Here is a 23,857-nt window from a genome sequence, read left to right on the forward strand (position 1 = left end):
AATGAAGAAGTTCATCGCCTTTAATTTTTGGGCTTCACGTGCGCCATCTATCGCTTCACTGAAAATTTCATCAATTTTCATTCGTGCATACAAAAGTTATTAACAAAACTAAGTGTCAGATTTTTTTTTTCGAATACACTCCTTATGCTGAGAAGGCTCATTTTCCATGAAAACCTCATGGACGTTGTTCTCTGCATACCACTCCATGACATTCAACAATATGGCAAATCTGGCCAATAAGAAAACGATTGATTTTGAGACGTTTTCTTTCCTGATTTGTTTCATTTATCAAGCTTTGTGAAAGCATTCGACAACGAAAGGTTGAACGACCAAAAAGTGCTAAATACAGTCCCATAATCAAATATTTTAGGGAAAAAAATCAAGAAATCCAGGTTGAAACTAGAAGAAATCCAGATACAGCATGATAACCTCAAATTTTTATGCGATTTTTCTACAAGACATGTGTGAAAATTCTATCATCATTTGGAAAGATTAAGGTTCAAAAAACTTGTTTATCTGATCCAGGTTCATTTACGAACGTTGAATCTAAATTGTCTTTGGGATCGAATCTGAAGGTCGGGAGCAGATTAAAGTCTGAACCTGCACATCAGCCCTCGTGGAACATGATTCTATCGAAGACGCCATCCATCAACCATCAATTTAAAAGTAATAAATGTACCGCCGCATTTTTACTAGGACGGAAGACCTACCGTACCTACATGCATTCCAGTGAAAAGTATCTTCTCGATTGTGTCCGATGCTCATTGCGCCACCATCATCCATCGATAAGACGCTGAGACGTGAGGAGATCATCGCTGTAGGTGCCCTAGGCATCTGGAGATGAATCTCTTGTTCACCTTCAAATTAGCTTTTGATTACTCTCGGAAAACCCCTATCATATTGGATAGGATTGGACGATCGAGCGAGCAGCATGTCTTCCCCGTGCTTCCTATAGTTCAGTAGTTATCAAAATTCGATTAGGCAATCATCCGTAAGTGTTGCACTTGCCATTTGGATAGGTTTTGTGAAAATTTGATTTTAAATTGAACTACCGATGAAAGCAATTATCAGATGGATTATGTGATATCTAGTGAATTATTTTTTTTTATTTAAACATTAAACCTGCGAGATTTAAGACAATTTTGTAGGGCTTAACAAGACTCTTTAACTATATTGACTTTATCGAAGTTTAAAAAATGTTTCACTTGCTCACTTCACAGTTTTTATAAACAGTTTATTTACAATAGAAAACTATGAGTTTTGTTGTGATCTTTAAATGATGGAAAACTTAAAAAATTAATAAAAATTGTCTTGTGTCTCATCATCTTGTTATACAGACAAAGGAAAGATTACACTGTTCGATGCCAATTGGTGTTATCTTCATGCCAAAAATATATACAAACGACTCCATACATGAGTTTTTATAATAATTTTCATAATTCCCGAAAATAAAAAAAAAACGTGAATTCTCGAATCCCGGGTAGCGATTGAAAAATCCCGGAGATTCCTAAAACCCATAAAAAGTGCGAAATTTCAAAAAATTTACACACTCTAAATGAAAAAATTCCCCAAGATTCAGCAAAGAAAATGAATGCTCTTCATTGATGTTTCACTTTGACTTAATTTTTTTTCATAGATTTAATCATTGAATATAAAAAAAATAATGTATGCAATCAGTTGGAAAAATTGGATATGGCATGCTTCGTTGGATAATCACGTCAAGAGCTAAAAATGTCGAGTTTTGCAACGACTTGCATACACAATTTCGTGCCAACTTCCCTTGAAAATCCATTAATTAACCTTCAACAGGAGCATCTTCACAAATAACCGCAAATGAACGACCATCTCTGACTGAAAATATCTTATCAAGTAGGTCATGGACACACGTTTCGACACAGAAAAAAGTATCGAAAAATAGAACCTCGTTACTGTTTTCGTGTAAAAATGTTAACTTGTCAGTACTGAATTGCATTTAATTGGTTTTGTTCATACGAGAATACGAGAAACACTTTGAGAAGAACTGGAATGTTCTATTTTGCAACATTATTTAGAACTTCCGTTTAGCAAGCTGTGGACAGTAGCGAAATCATCGACAAAAAGCATACTATTTGGGACAAATGAGCTGTTTTCTGATTATAATGAAGATCTGATGATTTGATAATTATTCTGATGTCTAGCAAACCAACTTCTAACCAAGGTGTGTATAGGAGGTGTTATCGTATATCAAATTCCCGATTCAGCCATTTTGACTCTTAAGGCTATGCAACTGCGGAACTCATGGAGTTTGTTTACGAACAAAACCACAGAAAAACATGAGCAAATAATCTTATGTCTGTAAACAAACCTCGTGTTTCAAAAAACCTTGCTCATACCGATAGTGAAAATTTTTTCTTAATTTTGTCAAATGTTGGCAGCAAGAAGCACCAACTGTTGTTTTTTTGATTTCTTATTTTACTGAGTGCCTATTCAAACTGATTAATTTATGTATTTTTCTCAGCACAGTATTTGATATTGTACCATTATATTTTTAAAAGTTTCTACTGTATTGTTTTAAACTTGTTTTTTTTTGTATTCACTGAGCAGTAGTGGGTTAAATGGTTATATTCTGCTATTTTTTTTTCTTGGGATCCCGGGATCTCCCGGTGATAGTCCCATTCTATTTTTCAATTTCCGGGAACGTTAAAATGTCCGAAAAATGAACACTATCTGGTATTCGTTTCTCTTCAGTGGACATGGAAATTATATTCTTCTTAAACATCCAAACTAAATTTTCAATTATAGTTACATCTTACAAATGAATGGTCATCTTCTAATCTACATACTTTGATTTTGAACTGTTTGTTTTGTTTTTCGTTTACATTTATTTGTCAGCGTCTATGTCAACTTGGTAATTTCATTGGAAGTTTTCATTGGAAGTTTGTCAGGTGTTATAGCCAGACGTAAATTTAAAAAACCTTTTCTAAGAATTTTCAAAAATAATTATTCAAAAAATACCGCCATGCCAAAAAATTTTAACAAGCTTCTTCAAACTTTGGAGTACAATGTCGAACATTTTCATGGCAAGTATAATAGGTCCGATTTCAATACAAACAAATATTCGAGCGAATGCAGATAAAATGTTATAGAAAGAATCAGGACCGTGTGCTTTCTAGTCGCCTTTTACGTCCAAATGTCCATTTCTCACTAACGAGCATTCTTATGAACTTTTTACGAACATTTTTCGATGGATGATGGCAATCCTTTTTTTATTATTTGCTTCACAGATAAAATATCGCTGCTTTTAAGATTGAATTGTGACCATTTCCCTATGCTCTCTCATTGAAAGAATTTACAGGATTAAAATTATAGAAGGATAAAAGATATAGAAAACTTCAGATGAGTTGAGGGAGAGAAGCTTTAAGTATAAAATTAAGAAAACAGTTATTTTTAAATATAATTGAAAATCCGAATTTTATCTTAATGACAGAAACCGTCTTTATTAATAAATTCACTAGGATATCGGTTTAATGTTTTAAACCTCATAACAAACATCGTCTTCTGGTTTAAATATCTCAAATTAGGAATTCTTTTAGTTCCTTTTCTCCTCCAACTTGAGCACTGTGGTAATCAATCCATTGATAGAATCATCTTGCAAATAACTCCCAAAATAAGATCGAATTAGGCAAGATTGCGACTAAGCACAGATTTATCTTAGTGTTGATTTTCGACTAGGACAACAGACTAGGACAACAAAACGTTCCGATAAATTGAATCATTTTATATGTTTATTTGTACTCAAAACTTCGAAAGTATACTGAAATAATCAACACATTCATGAGTATCACAAGGGGAAAGAAAAATATTTATAAATACATACGATTTCCAGGTTATTGCCTCCTTTTGAATTTCGCTTTGAATCCTTAGATGTTTTATTTTGCTTAGTTCTGAGTAACTTTTCTTTGTTTGATAATTTATGCAGCTTTCTTTCCAAACTGTTGAAACAAGTTGAAGAAAATATATGGTGCAAGAAAAATTTCACCAAAAAAAATATAAAAACTTTCTACTCTCGTTAATTCAAATTCAAATCTTGCTGGCTCTAATTCCGTGATTGTTTGTTAATCTTTTGGTGAAAAACCTACTTCGAGAAGCATTCTTAATAATCCTCAATTCGTTGAAATTTATGTCATAAAAATGAGTCGGTAATGGTACCAAGGTAAAGTGCTCAGTTTTCAACAGGAAGGGTTCGAGCATGAAAATTTTTCAAGTAAGTATGAAATTCTGTTTGAAAAAGAGGTGAAATGTAATATTTGGGATTTGCAAGATTTCAAAATGAATAAACACGGGGAACGATTTGTTTTGCTTTTTTTCTGTTTTATTGAAATTATTATGCAAAAGCTTTTCTCAGATTAGGCTATGGAACTTGAAAGTGTGGATAAGAACTTAAACTTTTAGCTGAATAGAATGCTATACAGGGGCTGAGTAAGCTTTTTTTTTTTTTTTCTTATTATAGAGACTTTCAGCCTTGGGCTGGTTCGTCTCTTTCTAAGCGCACAGCTTTCGAAGTAATGATGGCTAGCATCTCACAAATGCTAAAACCACCAGACCACAGAAAGTGTACTATGTATGCCATGACCGGGATTCGATCTCATGAACTTTGGCGTAGATGACTTGAACCCTAACCACTACGCCGAAGCCGCTGGCGGCTGAGTAAGCTTTTAAGAGCATGTTCTATGGAATTTTTGGTTACTTGGGGTGGATATTAAAAAATCTCTTTGTTGGGAAAAAGGGGAGGGTCCCTTACAAATTCATTGTAAAATTTGACAGAACTCGAACGATTTTTAAACGATTGTGATCAAATTTGGCCAAAACTGAAGTTTTTGATATCATTTATTTATTTAAATTATTATCTTTTCGGGGGGAGCTTCTATAGAAAATAAAAATAAATATGATAAATTTGAGCAATTTACGGAACATTGTTAATTAAAATTGATAATAGTGTTTTATCTTCATGAGATGATTTATTGATTTGGCAAACAATTTTTTGTGTGAAATGTAAAATTAGGTACATAAGAGTTTTTGAGGTCGGAGATGGTTTCTATAAATTTTCCAAACCACTTCGTCTTCGGATGGGAGGCTCCCATACAAAATAAATAAAAAATGGCTGTATAGGTTTACAGTTTTTAAGCTATTTCCATCCATTTTTTTATAAATAAAAATTTTACGTCATGAGATGATTTATCTTTGGATAAGTTTTGACATATTCTGATGATTTATTGTATTGAAACTCTCTGCCATTTTTAAATGGGGGGGGGGGGGGTTATTCCATATAAAATGCAACAGAACTCGAACAATTTTCAAACTTTTTTTTATCAAATCTGAAAGTTTGAACATCTTAGTTTAAATTTAACAAAATGCTTAAAAATATTATACGGCGTTTTTGTAAAAATTGATTCACATCAAAGTTTTGACATGGTAAGCTGATTGATAGTACAATCAAACATGTTTTGGTACAAAAGGATAACTTATTCTATCGAAAGGCCCTTTTCGGTTTTTAAACACACTTGGCCAATCAAGGAACCTAGAGGCAGGGTTCGAAAAAGTCGAATTCATTTACCACAAAATAAACTGAATGACACAACAAAACTTTCATCCTCATCTATTAATACAGACAGTAAAAAAATACCAGGTTGGCTTAGAATAACTGCATGATGATTTTGAATATATTTGATTTATTCAATCATTCGCTTCGCAGTCATTCATTCTACAAAGTCGTGACAGTTTCGGAAATGTGAATGGAATTCAAATGTTTAGTTTCTAACGGAATTTTTAAATAGAGCGTAGCTAACAAGAATTAGGAAAAGAACACTAAAGCAACAGAAAATTCTTTAATTATTATTTTTAAATTTTATAACTAGGTGCTGGAATCACCTGGAATGTCCTTATCCTTATCAAACCCTCAGACAATTTCATAATAATTTTGTTGAAAACGCAGGTTTCAGTGGTGGAATAGAGTTATCTTTATTCAGTTTCGTCAGTGAGGTCATTAAAATACAACCATATTAATTAGCGATAGCTAATTGTCACTTCCACATCTTATATTCCCTAACCGGGAAAGTACTCATTTCTTAATGAGTACTTTGATATTCTTACCCAGAATATCTGGCAACACTGTTGTGTTACCACGAACCCAATTTGAGTTGTTTGGCTTCACAGTGTGATGATGTAAACATTTGTACCGTGTTTACCATCATCAGCTGTCATCATCAATCATCACCGCTATTGTTTCAATTGCGAATTGACTCAAAGCATGCGGAACCAAAACAAACTGTTTTGGTTTCGCCGACGGAGCGGCAGATTTCCTCTGCCGAAACTGTAAGTATCAACACCTCCCCTCAATTCGCAGATTGAGAATGCTGAACAGCTTCGCGTGCCTCGCCCTTGGTAACGCCTTCGTGAACGCATCAGCTGGCTGATCCTCAGTAGAGATGTGTCGCAAAGATAGCTGACCGCTTCTTATGATGTCTCTGATGAAAGCATACTTCACATCAAGATGCTTCATCCGCTGATGAGTCCGCGCCTCTTCCAGATACTGGATGCAAGGGATGTTGTCCTCCATTAACGTGAAAGGAGTGCTAACCACACCCAATTCACCAAGGAAGTTTGTTAACCACACACCTTCCTTGACCGCATGGCAGAGGGCTCCTATCTCAGCTTCGGTCGACGACAGACTGACCGTCTGCTGACGTTTCGTTGGCCACGAAACTAGATTCCCGAAGATCATGTAAGCGTAACCTGATACAGATCTTCAATCATCGGAGTCGTTGACAAAATCTGCATCAGCATATCCGATGAGTGGTTCCAATTTCACGTTTCTGCGGTATACCAACGCCATATCGGTCATACGTCGATGGTATCGCAGAATACGCTGCAGGCCTCGCCAGTGGCTATCCGCCGGGCTGACCTGGTATTTACTCAGTGCGCTAACCGCTGCACAAATATCTGGCCTCGATGATATCGCCAGATACTGCAAACAACCGATAAATTCTTTGAATGGTTGTTTGGTGATAACCTCACCATCGTTCAGCTTCGTCCAGCGAACGTTTGTGTCAAGCGGTGTGCTTACAGGTTTACGAATCGTTGCAAAAACTTCTCAACGTATCCTGATAGCAAAATCTCGAATTCTATCCGTGTTCGCGTTTCTGCGGTATACCAACGCCATAATGGTCATACGTCGATGGTATCACAGAACACGCTTCAGGCCTAGCCAATGCCTATCCGTCGGGCTGGCCTGGTTTTTGCTAAGTGCGCTAACCGCAGCACTGATATTCTGATGACTGCAATCAACCGATCAAATCGTTGAACGGCTGCTCGGTGATAACCTCACTATTGTTAAATTGCGTCCGTCGAAAATTCGTGTCAGAGACATAATGGGTTTCCTGTAACCTGGGATAAGCTAACCGCTTCCCAAATCTCCGCTATCATCGAAAAACGGCAAACAACCGATCAAATCGTTGAACAGCTGCTCGCTCAGTGATAACCTCACTTCGTTCAGCCCCAATCTCGTTCTCTTTCATGGCTGCGATGGTCTTCCGGAAAAACAATCCCTTTGGCCCTTGAGCTTGCTGACGATTCGAAGTTGCTCTTCCTCATCATCAGCGGCTACGTTAGCCACGTAGCGTTGATTAGCTTCTCCAGTTCTCCGGCCGGCTCGGGATTGACGGAATCTTGATCATCATCGTCATCGTCTTCATTGCTACCTTTGAAGTCGCTCTCGTTTCGCACCCTACGCTGACGGGCACCAGAATCGCGAATCTTGCGTTGCCTCTGGTGGCTGAAAACCTCAGCGTGCGACCGTACAACATATCTTGAGTGTTGTGTTCTGGTAACCCTAGAAAAGCATCCTCTTTTAGCTAACAAAGCCCTCTCTCGGTGGCTCCGAGAATTAGCCTGACTTCGATCGGCAACACTCGTCCTAAATGCCGCAAAAATCAAGAAGTGGCTGAAATCGCTGGCAACTAACCGTCGCCTGAACCACCTCCTCCGCAGCACCCGGAACAACTTCCAAATATCGAAGACAAGCTCGCGCATGCTAACCACAGCGCAGCTTAAAAGCATGAGAACGATTTTCTCGAATTGCAGCTTCATAGACTTTCGTCCTGCTGCTTCAATGCTTCGAGCGCTCCAAAAAGCCGGAGAGCAACGTTCAGCAGCATGAGCCCGATCTGGCTCTGATGTGTTGCTGAAGTTGCTGGCAACTAACCGTCCCCCAAAACATCTCCAAAGCCACAGAAAAACCATACTGTAGGCTTGGATAAGCTCACGCGTACTGATCGCAGCGTAGCTCCACATCACGAGAGTAACCCTCTCGGCAAACAGCTTCTTGCAATATCCGATACGGGCTAATCCTCCATCTGGAGCATTCGGACCTGACCAATCCTGGTTACAGATCTCGAGAGTCTTCCTCTCGGCCGTCGGAAATAAAACCATGCTGCTAACCGTAGCGCTGCTCGTGTCGGCATCGAGAGTAACCCTCTCGGAACCCGACTTCCCGGCCTCGAACTCCAGTGACACCTTCTGGCTAACCTGGAGCATCTCGTGGCCTCTGTGCTGACGGTCCTCTGCGCTGATGGTCCTCTGCGCATGGATCAGCTCATAACTGCTGACCATAGCGCACAACCAAAGCACGAAAGTAACCCTCTCGGCTATCAGCACCACCCTATTAATCCGGGGTGGACCTCCTGACCATCGCGCTGCCCGGTTGCGGATCCAGGGAATCCTCCCGGCCGTCGGACGTGAGCTCACGCATGCTAACCGCAGCGTGGCTCGTGACGGCATCGAGAGTAACCCTCTCGATCCGCGAACCTCCCCGGACTCGACCTTTGGCGGAACCTTCTGGCTGGCTTGGGACATCTCGCTGGCTGGTATCTGCACTGGAGATCCTCTGGCTGCTGGCTGGCTCTCTCCGGTGATCCTCTGGCTCGTGGCTGGTCCATCGACCTGGCTGGTCCTTCTGCACTGGTCGCTGATGAACTTGCTAACCGCAAGTATTGAGAGTACCCCTCTCACTAACTCATTTTCCGATTCTCCAGACGTACCTGGGCCCATAACCTGTTGAAAACGCAGGTTTCAGTGGTGGAATAGAGTTATCTTTATTCAGTTTCGTCAGTGAGGTCATTAAAATACAACCATATTAATTAGCGATAGCTAATTGTCACTTCCACATCTTATATTCCCTAACCGGGAAAGTACTCATTTCTTAATGAGTACTTTGATATTCTTACCCAGAATATCTGGCAACACTGTTGTGTTACCACGAACCCAATTTGAGTTGTTTGGCTTCACAGTGTGATGATGTAAACATTTGTACCGTGTTTACCATCATCAGCTGTCATCATCAATCATCACCGCTATTGTTTCAATTGCGAATTGACTCAAAGCATGCGGAACCAAAACAAACTGTTTTGGTTTCGCCGACGGAGCGGCAGATTTCCTCTGCCGAAACTGTAAGTATCAACAAATTTTAACAGAATAGCACAATATTAACAACTGCTTAAACTTTTATTCCGGAATTGAAAGTCAGTTTTTTATGACTGTTTTTATTTAGAAACTAAACAACTTTCGTTCTTAACAAAAGTAAGAACAGAGAAACGACTTTATTGCAGCCAACGCTTCCAAAAACATCGAACTCCTTCCAAAGATGCTAGAATTTCATTGAAGTAGTTTGCTTCCGAATATTTTTGAAATTGAAATTAAAAAAAAGTATTTTTCAAATAGAAAAAAATCACCAAACTTTTTTTTGGAAGGGGTATTTCATAAATCTCTACTTTATTTGAGGTTTTATAATGTCAGGTGTCAATTAAACAAATCATTTTTTAGAGTTTAACTATTAAAAGGTTTTTTTTTCGTCCGTACAGTTTGAATTTAATTTTGTGTCATAGTAACAGTCGTGTTTCCAATTTTCTTATACACATTTGAATTTCAAGCTAATATTGAAATCTTAAAACGTAATTCAAAATTACTTTTGTGTACATTTTTTTTTTAAATGCATACAAGACGGTTGTTAGTTGAAAAACAGCATTTGTAACTTTTCAAATCTCATCCCGTTAGATCGGAAATCGTTGGTCCAGCACCCATTTCCCATACACAAAGTTTTGTTCCCAAAAAAACGACAAGAATCAATTGTTTACACACTCATCATCATGCTCAGAGAACAGAAAACAAACAGAAACGATCGATAATCGATTTTTAACATATGCATGGTAGATGCCCCGAAACAGGTTTAAGCTGATTATCATGATTGTTGTTGTTGTTTGGTGTTAATCCACCGAGCCGGGTCGACTGAGTCGGGGGTCGGACGTCTTCAAAACAATCCTCGAAAGACCTAGGGTACGATTCCACAATAGCCTAATGACCGCAGCCAAAGTGAAATGTACTCAAGTAAATTTCCCCTTTCCCCAGTATTGGCACCAATATAGTGAAGTAAACTCAAAACTCCAAAAGGGATTCGGTTGGGGCCAACGAACAATCTCACACGCCGACCCCTGCACCTGTTTTCGGTCTGTTGAACAGAATTCGTTCGGCTTGGGGTCTCTGAGCTCCGTTTTTTTTGTTTTGTTGTGAGAAAATCCAGATGCGCATCTTTTTTTTAAGAGAGGAGAGCATGTTGTAGGCTTCGCCAAGGCTTAGCCGGCAGAGATTCTCCGAGAGAGAGGCTCACTTGAGGGGTCTCACCACGTCTAAACCGCAACCGAGGCGTATAGGTAAACAAACAAACGGCGAGCTAATGCCAAACTCCGGAGCCGAGGCTTTCCGTGTTTGGGGAGCTTGGTGGGCTTAGCTTAGCTAGACCCCATCGTGGGACCAAAACCACAAGCCAACAATTTATTACAATCTGTGGTTCACAGTACCAGTTGGACTTCAGCGCTGGCAACACAAAATCGGTGGAGACGGTCGCTTTCTTGGGCTTTAGCTATAGCAGTCGGAACCTGTGTGTACGGTATAAGGGGTACCCATTGGCGTTGGTCCATCGGTGGACCCTTTGGTTTGATTTTTCTTTCGAAATTGATCTAATCAGTGCATCTCTTAGCGCCAAATTGTGATTGGACTGGGTGGCTAATGATCACCCCGAAGCGTGATTGATCGAGAGGACCTTAGATAGATTTTGGTTCGTTGCACGGCAGGAGGGTGGGAAGTGTTCTTGGCGGTGCTCTAAGGTCATTGGCTGATGGACTCGATGTGTGGCGATCACGTTCGAGACGGCGCGATCTCCTTTCGGGGATAATTAGGGGGTCCATACGCGTGTGTATTTTTGTGCCATAATCGTGAAGCAGGGTGCAGTGCTGCAGAGACACACATGGGCAGATAACCATCTGGTCATGCTATAGTGCCTCAAAACCAAGGAGTACTTACCGCGCGATTCGATTCGCGTGTTCCTCTGAAAACGCCCACTTATTCGCCCTGCGGCTAAAGGGCGGACCTGTGGATGTCCAAAAGTGCATGTTGTATCCAACTGACCAACGTCCATCGTACGAACATGGTCAATGTCGAAATTCAGGAGGAACGAAACACCAACTGGAAGTGATCGGAAAAAGGGGGGAGGGGTTCTACAACAGCAGCCAAACAAATTTTTAGTGCTAGATCAAAGTACCCAAAGAACTGATCCCGGTTTGGTCGAGTGCTGGAGTGTGTGGGTCGGGAAAAGATAGATCAACTTCTAACGATAGTGTCGTGTTGAAAGGCGCACCACTTCAGCTTCAATGTTGGAATATGAACCGGGTGAATTTCCTGTGCCTATGGGTGCCTAATTGAGTGGAAACTGAACGGGCCCAACAACACTCGAGTGCTCAAGAGTGCTCCAAAGTGTAAGAGATCTGTCGGTCACCTAAATTGAATTATAAAGTTAGCGTCAGCGGATGTGTGCATGTTACGTGCGACGACGGACGATGCAGTGATTGATGCATAATGAACCCCTCGATTTGGCGAGCGAACGGAGAGAAGCAGTTGTGATTATACTATTTAGATAACTGCAAGTGATGTTCTAGACTTTGAAATGGTGGTGGCGATCAGCAGCAAATGCAGCAAGTCGGATGTCTAAGCTGTTCTAAGGGTCTAAAGCAACTGCGTCCGGTAATGGTAATGTCATAATTTCAATCGGTTTCTATCGATGGAAATAGATGGGTTACACTATGATGTGGAAAGCTGATGGAGCGGAAATGGACCAACATTAAAATGCAAGAATTATCTTTTTGAACGCATTACTGTTTCTAAGTTGGAAAAGTTATTCTTGAAGATATTTTTAAATGCACAAAAAGTGTTATGGAAACACTTTGAATCGATTTTCAAATGCCAGCAACCGGTAAGGTAGGATGAGGTGGGTATCATGCGCCACTTTTTTTTTCTTTGATCCATAACTTTTTTATTATAATAGTTAAAATAAAAATATAAATGTTATGGTTTTCTACATTTTCAACGTTTCATTTGGCAATTTAATTTATTCTTCAATATATTTTTTCCCAGAGTTCTGACTGTTTTAAAAAGATTTTTTTTTCTGATTTTGAAAAATGGAGGGGAATGGCGGGCCACCAAATTCAAAACGACCAAATAACATGCAAAAATAATAAATTGACCCAAAACTGTAATTTTATAAATTATTAGGTGAATTTCAAATTTGTTACGATTAGATGACTATTACTTATGAAAAATTCCTTTTCCATGCGAAAGAGCTAGACAAAGCTACAGTCATCAGCATATGAGCATATTATTATTATGTACTTTAGGTCTTCCCCCGATGAAATTAGCAGGTGCTTGTTTAATTGTGTATGTACATTTTTCTAGGCAAGTTAAATACAAGAATCACATGATGAGTACACAAGAAAACAACATATGGAAATATATGTTTGCGTAGAGCGCCCACGATGGCAGTTGGATTGAGATTCTTATATCATCACATATCCGAGATATTTAGAGTTGTCCACGTTTCCCCATGGCCCACGATACCCCACTCTCCCCTACATCACTTTACACTTTACTGATCGGTGCCTACTGTGGGCGCAAGATAGGTAGATGAAAAAGGTACAACATTGCGCTTAACCATATTCGACTGAGTCGTGTAAACGCAGGGTCATAAAATGGTTATGAAATTTCGAACGATATGTAGGGACGGACTTATTCTGGAACCGGTTCATATTTTGGACCACCTTTTAACTTTTTTCCAATATTTCCCTCAAAAATAATTTTAATTTTGAATAAATATAGTTAAAGCGACTTCTTATAATTCTAATCATATCTAACATTCTATTTAAATAAAATGATAAGGGACAGAAAATTGTAAATAAAGATATGAATTTTCACAGTTGGGCCGAATAAATCCCATTTCAGGAGGACGTATCATTTTTGGAATCAAATTTCAAGAAGTTTTATGCATATCTTTGATGAATTTAACAACTACAAACATGTTCACAGCTAGGAAAAAATACTTGAAAACTAATTTGCAACCTCGAGGAACCAAAAACAACTTGTATCGATAGCAATTTGACCCATGTCGAAAATAGGTCCTACTTAATTCTTTATGGACGCATTTTGGACGACTCAACATATTATTATACTATAGGATATTATACTTGCTGTTAAACGCTCATGAACGTAAGACGTTGTACGACGATATGAAAAGAATTTGTACACTATTTCAAACGTTTATTTAAAATGGAGTTTGGAATTTTGGCATTATTATATTTAATCAACTCGCTAAAGCCCAAACCCGCCTCTAGACGGGGTTCACTTCAATCGGCATAAAACCAAGCCAATCAGTGTTTTAACTTACTTTTTGTGCTTTAAATCACATTAATCTAACGATCAACATTATGGGCAACTGATTGATAAGCAGTTATCAAAAGCTACAACTTGAAGAAGCTTAAAAACATGTAAAAAGTGACCATGCATCAATTTAATTATTAAGTCATTATTTTTTATGCTACATGTTGGGAAAAAAACGACAACAAATCGGCAAATATGTAATGAGTTTTATTTTTGTAACAGTTGAAGTATCTCAATTAATAGTAGAACAATTTTAACAAAAAATTATATTCAACTATAGCTATAAGATAGTCTTAGTATGTTTCAAAACTAAGGAGAAAAATGTTGAAATGCTAAAATATTACAAGTGAAAAAATTCAAAAAATCTAGTTTTCAGCCCCTGTGGTTATGCAATTTTTAAAGAAAAAAAAACTGTTGAAAACTCAACTCCAATGATAATTTTTTTGTGAAACAAAAGTTGCTTCGAAGACAAAACTGAACTTTTGTGTTTTTTTCAGCGAAAAAAAAATGATATCCAGATGATTAAAAAGATCGAGTAATTCTCGTACATTTTTTTTCTTTTTTGAATCTATGTTTTCTACAGAAATGAAGCCAAACCACTAAGCTTTCACTTCGCATTTCACTAAGCTTTTGGAAATCAAAATACATCAATTGATGTCACGGAGTTGATGATTACAGACTTTCTTTACTCATCATTGGGTCGCCTGGGGAGATTGTGTTCTAAAAATTGATCCTAAAGATAAGCCAACTGGCCAGTATTCAACACTACAGAACAAATTTCGTGTACCTAAATAGAGACTGAAGAAAAGTTTAAGAAAGTTAGTTCAGGAATGAATCAACGTGAACAACCAAACTTGACCACAACAATAGCAAAGGAAAATATTTTCTGAATTATTCGCATAATTGCGCATTAATCGCTGTCGTGAATACAGCAAAATTTACAAAATGACACTTATTTATTTTAAGGGGGGGTAGGGTCTAACGGGTATAAAAAAAAACACCATTTTCACGATTTTTTTCTAGAGCTATCGTTCGAACAAATGTATTCAAATTTTTTGCATTATACAAAGCATTGTTAAAAAAACATTTAGTAATTTTTTCGTTGAAAAATATTGAAAAATGAGCCGGTGACGGAGCACTTTCGAGGATGTCTTTTAAAAAACAGGATTTGCGGTGGACACTGTATCTCAGCACAGAATCATCTGAAGTCAAAAAATCAGAGCAAAATATTTTTAATAGATGTTTTTCTGGACCCCAACGTTTTTATTTAACTTAAAAATATTTTTATGAAATTTTTGTGGCTGTTTAAAGTAAAAACTACGATTTTTCACTTAAAAATCCGCCATTTTTCACCTGTAAAATCTCCCCAAAATAAAAAAAATCAAAAAAGAAAAACGTTGGGGTCTGGTATTTTCTATATAGAAAATAAGTTCCAAATTTGAAAAGAATCGGATAAGTAGTTTTCAAATGACGATGTCCACGGACTTTAAAAATGTGCTTTCGAGAAAAACGCGTTTGAAGTTTCTGCTCTTGCTTTCTTGCAGTATTAGATAGGAGGAGATAAAGGCCTATAATTTTTACAGTTTTGCTTCGATTGACTTGAAAATTAGACACAACATTCTTGAAATGTTTTACAGTAAGAAAATAAAAAAAATCGATTTTTTGAAAGTGTTAGACCCTACAACCCCCCCCCCCCCCCCCTCCCCCCGTTAAGGGTGATCCAAAATCGGTTCAAAGGGTGTAGAAACCTAGTGGTCCAAAATACCGACCAGCAGAGATGCCATTCTCTACCGAGAAAAACGGAGAACGGAGAAAAAAACACCCCCGTGCGTTAGGCTGATGTCATGCTGAAACAACTAGCAACGCAACGCAACGCAACGTTCCAATAAGATTGCGTTGCATTGCATTGGTATGTCATGCTGGCGCGACCTGTCACTTTGAAATTCCCTACAAATCATCACTTCTCTACATCTGATAATGCTTTGAATCGTCTCCTTTCTTTCCGGAGCCATCAAAAACTCATCAAATCACGACCCGGATTGCAAGAATGCCGAAATTTGAACCGACAAAATTCCTTGTTTTTTTTTGCCGGAACTAAGAATTCATGAAAATTTTCTCGCCGATTAAGATAGTTTTTAGTTTATTATCACAAGTTCGGACAGATCTTCGTACTATTGTGCTTAAAACCCGGAATCACTGCTTCAAATCGAGAAAAAAACAATGTTCCTATTGGATTTCCTACTAGTCGCGCTACTAAACACATTGGCATCAGATTGGTCGCGCTACACAAAGCGACCAGTATGACAGGTCTACGCGATTTCCATGGAGATCAAATGAGAGCTGGTTAGTCGTGTGAACGTTGCGTTGTAGGTCGCGTTGCTAGTTGCTTCAGCATGACATCAGCCTTAGTTGCAAATCACCCGGGTGAGATTTTTCGATCCTCTCCACACATTATTCGCACCCCGGTTTCGAAAGCCACACACACCCAAGTTCAATAGCTCCGGCGTGCGACGATTTGTCACTGTAGAGCACCCCGGTGAAAACACAGAACCGACTAGTTGAAGCCACCAAAAAGCAAAGACAAAAACAAACACGACGGTGTGCATAATAATAGCATCAACAAACGATGAATGTTTCGGGCGAGTGGTTCAGCTTCGTATGTGTTGGTAAACGCAACAAGCCAAGCCAGCTGCCGTCGCTGTCGCTCTCCTTGGTGAAAACATTTTTTCACTGTAGTGTGTGTTAGCTCTGTCGTGTTGATTTACAGATTCTCTACAGAGATTCGGCTAAAAATCTCTGCGGTGCGTTTCAGAGAATCTCTACCTCTACCGAGAATCGAAAACCGAGCACATCGGTGATTCTCGTTAGAGAAATTGCAAGCCTGCCGACCAGAGTAATAATCGAAGAAACGAATTTTGTAGGCTTAAATTTTGTTGTATGACAACAAACGACAATATTTTTCGAAAGAAAAAGCCTTGATCTTCGTAATAAACGGATAAAGCAGTCAGAAATTGTAACATGCACTTTTTTATTTCAGATAATAGCATATTTAACAAAATTATAATTGATGGAAAATTGAGGCGTCTTACTGTTCAAATAAGTAATCAGCCGCATTATAAATAAGTAAAATTTATGTTCAAAAGCTTTCAATGTTCTGACTTCGAGACAGCTTTTGTTTGGGAATTTAGCAGTATTTTAGCAAAATATTCGAATTTCGGAAAGCATTTTTTGTAGTTGTAAAAATGTATTAGAGTACATTTTTACAACTACATTTGAAAAAAATACTTGTTACAACTTGTAACAAATGCTAATCTAAATTTGATTGTTCCAGTTGGTAAAATAGTTTATCGATCAAATTCAAGGGAAAAGCTACTTAAAAAAAAACTTGAACTTACGATTAAAATAAACCATTCATTATTTCATATGAAAGCATTAATGTTAAAAGTAGAGATGTGCCGAATATTTATTTTTAAAATTTATACAAGAGACGAATTTCACGCCAAATCGACACGAAATTTTCATGACCCTCCCAGAATTCAATGAAACTTTGTGGGCATAAAGATCTTACCTAGTGAAGCAACTTGGCATACTTAGTTTTTCCAAAACTTATCTAGACTAACATTTAAAAATTTGCCATCTCAGAATTTGGTGAACTTTTTTTCTAAAGCCTGGTTTAAAGTTCTTGTGAACTCGGACACGAACGCTATCGTGAACTCACCACAGTGAAAAAATATTCCGCAGAGAAATGTCAAATCGATCAATCCTCCAAAATTAGTATCAGGTTTGTATAATGACAGATAGAAATTGGTTCCGATCGGTAAATGACAGATCATTTAACCACTGTTTTGATCGAAACTAGCAGGGCTAAAAGCGACCCTGAGGCAAAAAAGTAGGGCAAAATAGTTACTTTAAACTGAAATTAGGGCAAAATTAGTGACCCCATCAAGTAAAAAATTACATCAATAGGGCATCTGAAATTTCAACCAAAAAATCAAATGATAAATTTGCCAATTCTGAATATTTCAACCCTTTATTGCAAACGAGCCCATGTATGTACTCGAAGTTTGCTCACTCTTTCTGGCATAAGTCAGTACTGTGAAAGAATTCCAACAATTTTAATGCAACAAAAAATCAATTAGCAATTATAAAACCTTTAAAAGAATTCTCGTTTATTATACTATTTAAACATAAAAAACTATTGAAAAAACGTTTTTTTTTTAAATAAATTGTTTAGTTGGAGAACAATAAAGTTATTTCCGTTGGCGGTATTTTTTTCTGAACGGATTCATAGTCAATGTATTTATGCAAAAGAGGATTAAGACGCTTTTTATAAAAAAAAATCATAACCTCATGGAAAGAAGAAAACATAGTTTATCACATAGCATCAGACTGAGCAAATTTTGATTTTTTATTCCACATGTCCTGAGTTCTGTAAAGATTCGTTTTGGTTAAAAACTTCACAATTTCTTGCAAAATTATAAAGTTACGTTTTTATGAGTAAATCTTAACTTTAAGGTTTGCAGGAACAATTTGAAATTTTGTTCTAAAAAACATTTTGATCTGTTTTTTAACTCTGGAACCGAGCTATATAATTGTTTTGTGCTAATTTATAAATTATTTAAATTAAACTTTCTAATGAACTTTTTGTCGAAATTTTCGAAACATTCAAATTTTTGTAGATTTTAAATTGAATTGAGGATAATAAATTCAAAACTGAGAATTAGAAATCAGTTATATAATGAAGACACAAAAATTTTGAAACACATTATAAAAATATAGCGAAAACAGATGCAATACTTTTAAATGTATTTAAAATTTGGACTAATGGAAAAGTTATAAAATTTTCAATCCTTAAAAAATGGTGTACCAATTTATATTCGCGAATATAAAATTTCAAATTTAGAGCTCATGAACGTTCATTCGAAATTTGATAAAAATTACCTATTTGAACAAAATGCTTAATAACACGTTAAAATTATATTTAAAAAAAGTATTAGGATAAATTCAAATAATACTTAATAGAATAAGACAAAACATGAACGTTGACGAAAACACATGGATGGATAAATTGGTCCTCAAACAAATAATTGAGACACGGATATTCGCGTTAACGGGTGATCGAGTCTGACCTGTAAAATGATATTCAGTAGATTTGCGATAGAGGTTTTTAAAGGAAATATTAAGTCATTTGTACTTAAATTGTTAAAAATAGTGACTTTAGTGATCAAATTTCAAAAAAGTAACTGGTGTGTGACCAGCTCAAAAAGAAGTTACAAAGTTACTAAAAAGTGACCAACTTCTAGCCCAGAACTAGTCGAACCAGGGTTCAAATTTAAATTCAAATTTATTTTAGAGAAAAAAAAAGAAACAAAAATAAACTATTGTTCTTCTTAAAAACATTTAAAGCTTTGAAAACGATTGATTAAAGAAAAGCCGCTATCTGTGAAGACATGAATTTTAATTTCAAGTTTATAATTATAAATTTGAAGTTATCTCAAATTCAGTATTTATCAATGAAGGACTAGCTAGCTGTACGATAGATAAATTTTTCATCACAAGCAATTTGTTTCTTTTAAAAATATATATTAAAAACTTTATAAATCACTACTAAACAAATAAGCCATTTTTTACTCTTGTTAAAAAGTCGGCAATAAATAAATTAAGAACCGATCGGTTAAAATTTTCCAATTATTTTCGTCTCTTTTTTTTATTACAAAGTACTCCTGCCGTTCGCAAGATCTCCGTTCACATTTATTCGTTGAGGAGCGCTTCTTACAGGTATAAATCAATGATGCCCAGGCGAGTCTCAAAATTTGAAACTATCGTATGCGATTCATTGCAAACGAAATTGAAATTTCCATTTTCACGTTCACAAGAGGTGTAAATGTACCTTAAAATGGTAAAAATAATGCCTACAAATCGTCCATACATTGCAACTTGTGAATATCTTAGAAAAAAAATGATTTTTTTTTAAACATACACTACACAACATAAATGCATTTCAAAAACTAAATTTCTATTTCCCAAAATATGTCATCTCAGAATTTGATGTAGTTTTTTCTAAGACGATAATAATAATGCCTTTAAGTCCTCCATACATTGCAACTTGTGCATATTTAAGGGAAATTTTTTTTACAAAAACTTTTTCATGTTTTTTTTTTCTAAATCACGATTTCTTACCTTTATTTAATTAAAAAACTGCTTCGTTTAATTGATATAGTATAAAGTACAATTTAAAGTCAATAAGTACAAACAGATACATTGTATAAGTGTAGTATCCACATTCAAAAACAAGTTGTGAGCAGAAAGAAAGCTTAGTCAATTCTCTTATTTAGATGAATAATAATAATATTTTCATTCCCAAGATGGTTAAACTGTGCAATGAATTCAATACCATAGGGGAGAAAGGAGTACATGATGCCTTTTTCTAATTTTCATGATATCTTTTTGGAAAATTTTGTAGATCGCCGTCTTTTGCAGTTTCTGACAGTGTGTAATTCCAAGTTTATATGCTGCTACAGTTAGATCGTTACATAAACCCGTAGATGAACTAGAATTGTTTTCATGGGACAAAAAAAAGTGATATTTTGGAATTTAAAGAAGACTTGATCTTTTAGTCAGGGTACCCTAAGCTTTGGCAAAAATCATGTAAAATCTAAAGATAAAAGTTCCATTGACTTTTTGGGTTAATAAACCATCCCAATCAGGGCCGTGAAAAGAAATACCTCAGAGGGGGGATTTGGTGGCAAAATTTTTCCTAGAATAATTTTGTTTGAAAATGCATTCATAAAGAATAGTAAAAAAGTGGTACTAAGAGTATCTCATTATTCGGGTTTAAGTTTTTTTAAATTAATAGTTATTCATTTCAAATCATTACTTTCGAAAATAAGTCCTAAATGTGTTTGGTTTTTAAGAAGCTTAATATAATAAATGTGGGCTCTTGAAGGCTTTATTCGAAAGAAAAACTTGTTTGGGGTTCAAATCAGATTTATTTCAAACTCTTGTAAACTCGATACTTTCAGATTTTTTTCACTGCAGTAGTTTTAACCTGTTTTGTGTTTTGTTTTGAGCAATTTTGAACTTTAATTTCAAATCCATTTTGAACCTAAATTCAAATTTTGAATTCCTGTACTATAAAATTGGTTTCTGAATATAAAGTCCAAACAAAAATTTCCAATAATTATGAACAGAACAGATAGAATTCTTAACCAGAAATCTCTTATTTGAATTTTGAATCTTTGATTTTCTATTTTAATTTTTACTTCAATTATTTATTTGTAATTCAACTAGTGAATCTGACTGAAAATTCCGAATGGTGAAACTCTGATATTTTATTTCTGGATCACCATTATGGAACTTTTTAAATTTCTAATCCGGCATAAGAATTGAGAGTAAAAATTTGAAATCCAAATTAAAAATATCGGTTTGTTAGTTTGAATATTTTTTCAATATTCTCAAATGGTAAATTCCAAACATGTAAAATTAATCTCATTTTAGTTTTAAATGCAAAACCAAGATTCGGATCAGGATTTTGTCCCAATGATGAACCAAACAGAAAATCAAGAATTATAAACTGGCTACAGATTCCACAGTCCGGTAACAGACACGAATTTACTCTTGATTAACTTAAGTCGTTCATCCAAATTTTATTATGAATTTTAAATATTGAATTTAGAGAAGAACATTTTGCTTGACATTCTTTGGAACCTCATGGGGGGTTTAAGCCCCAAAACACCCCCCGTTCCTACGGCTATGATCCCAATGATAGTTTTGTTCTTAGGATTTAAAAAAAACTGTTCAGGGGGCGCTGACCTAGAAATTTTATCAAAAGAGGCGGTTTGAGTATGAAAACCAGAGAGTCAATACAATATGGGTCAAAAGATGTAATGTGCCAATGCCCATTCATGAAACATTGACACATTTATCAGAATCAACTATGGGATAGGGCGCGAAAAACACCGGTTGAGAATTTTTTAAGCGACTTCAATCTCACGGAAAAGGTCAACACAATTTCATTCATCGAAATTGACGTAATTTTCTATTCATGCTAACGTCCTCGCTAGATACGCCCAAGCCCAATGCGATGTGCTTGTTATCTGAGCTCTGAGCAACGGTATCCGAAGAATGCTGCATTCCGATAAATATACAATACAGCAATTATCGACGAGTCTTAATGAGAGAACAAATCAATTTTGGGCAACCGTTAGTTTCTGTGTTGGCAAGTTAAGTTGGTAAGTTGTTGCCTTAAAACAGAAGTACCAAAAACAAATGATGGAGTAAATCACAGAGGGTGCCAAACCAAAAAGGTACAGATCGAAGAAGAGAAGAGTTAATTTCCATCTATGTACGTACGTTAAGACAGGCACACATTCACAATCGACCGCATCAATCAATCAACAACCCTAGCAAATGAGGTTAACATTCTTTTCCTAAATGAACCAACACTCGCTGTCCATTCATCATTTGGGGTCTGTCGGCGCCTGCCAGAGTTTGGATGACATTCACATTTCAATTAAACGCCACCGTCATTGAGGGACCGTTCATTTCCATCTTCAATGACATACCCCCACCAATCAACCTATTTCGCTACAGAAATTGGTAGGGAGAATCGGTTTTCCTCCCTTCTGCTGAAGTGCATCGAATGGAAAAACGGCTCGGTCGAAATCAATCAACCCCAAACTTCCAACTTGGTAGACTCTGATAAATAGTTTTTGGGTTTTTTTCAGTTCCTCGCATGTGAAATGCATGCATCTATGCGTTTAATACCGGCGTCAGTAGCACAGATTTTGGGAAACGAACTGTGGGGACACACACGTGTCCAAGATGGGTTTTCAGCCATTGTGTCTTAGTTCCACCCAATTAAGAAACTACCGGACATTGGGATGGCTGACTGGCTAGCTGTCTCGGTTGCTTCTGGGCCTGTCCGTAAGTCGGTCGATTTGCCGGTGGACGCTAGAGCGGGTAATAATAAGCTCCCATCCGGTGTCGGGGGCCTGCCCCTTTCTAAGGGTCTCTTTCCGGCCAATTTACCAGACAGTTTAGAAGTGGTAGCATGCAAGTCTCGAACATCAACGGTTTTTCGAGGGAGAATATCACCGGCTGGAAACACATTGTTATGCAAATTTAATAGTCACATAAATGTTGAAAATTGATTTGGAGTACCACGAGAGTTGATGTCAATCGAGCAGATCTAGGTTAAAGATATTAACAAAAATCGTAAAATATCGATGTCGAAGAATATTCTTTTAGTTTAGTTGAGATTACTCAATGGGAAAAGCTGGTTTGACAGAAACATAGAAAGTTTCTTATTTATGAGCCAAATCTAGCCCGTTCAAATTAAATTGTACATTTTTCCTATAACATCCATCCAGCAGCGCCTAATCTGCCAACAACCGTAACAAACATCCCATATGTGAGTTGAAAATGACAGCCATTACTCGTCTCTGCCAAACCGGCAAATTGAAATTTGCAACAGTCGTCTATTAGTAAGCAGCACATAATTTTAAGGTTTCGCATTATACGGACGATTTATCAAACGACTGCACTGCAGAAACTTGTTACATACTTCATTTGTTTGTTTCTCATGTGTAAAATAACGAGGTTAATTTTGAACTTAACTCTCCAAAGCTGTTCGGGTCAATATTACCCGAAGCGCACATTACAAACCTCTTTATCATTATTCCAATATATTGAAGAACTGGGAGTTTTGACAGACCAAGTATGTTCTATGAAAATTATTATCAAATTAACGGCAAAAATTTAAAATTTGAGTTTTGAAAATCGGTTCATTGGTAAATGAAATACAGCTAAGCAAAGCCAAAACTGGATGTTGTTTTTTTTAAGTAAGATTTTTTTCTACCGAAAGATCTGAGATAGCGGTCAAAACTTTCATTGGACCCCAACATATCCATACATTGTCAAAAAGATGGATTCTTGATGATTTCAGAATCCAGATCAATGAAACACTTAAATACAGAAAAGTTGTCAGAAGTTATGACTATTTTAAAAATAAAATTGATTTTGCAGACTTTTTACTTTCTGAACTAGTTTTTTATAACCTGGTAAT

General features: G+C 36.6%; 1 protein-coding gene across 2 annotated transcripts in view; it reads left to right on the forward strand.

Annotated features, from left to right (window-relative positions):
• Window positions 1–23,857, forward strand: part of LOC129745489 (ankyrin repeat and BTB/POZ domain-containing protein 2) — a 394,509-nt gene that overhangs the window by 326,571 nt on the left and 44,081 nt on the right. Inside the window, exon 1 of one of the 2 annotated variants that reach the window (XM_055738597.1) lies at window positions 10,889–10,975. The exons of the other annotated variant lie outside the window; for it this stretch is intronic. The gene's annotated coding sequence lies outside the window, so the exon portion shown is untranslated. Of the gene's footprint in view, window positions 1–10,888; window positions 10,976–23,857 lie in introns of those variants that run through there. 2 annotated transcript variants of the gene reach the window in all.

The sequence above is a fragment of the Uranotaenia lowii genome, chromosome 2 (assembly GCF_029784155.1).
Source record: "Uranotaenia lowii strain MFRU-FL chromosome 2, ASM2978415v1, whole genome shotgun sequence".
In the NCBI taxonomy this organism is placed as follows: domain Eukaryota; kingdom Metazoa; phylum Arthropoda; class Insecta; order Diptera; family Culicidae; genus Uranotaenia; species Uranotaenia lowii.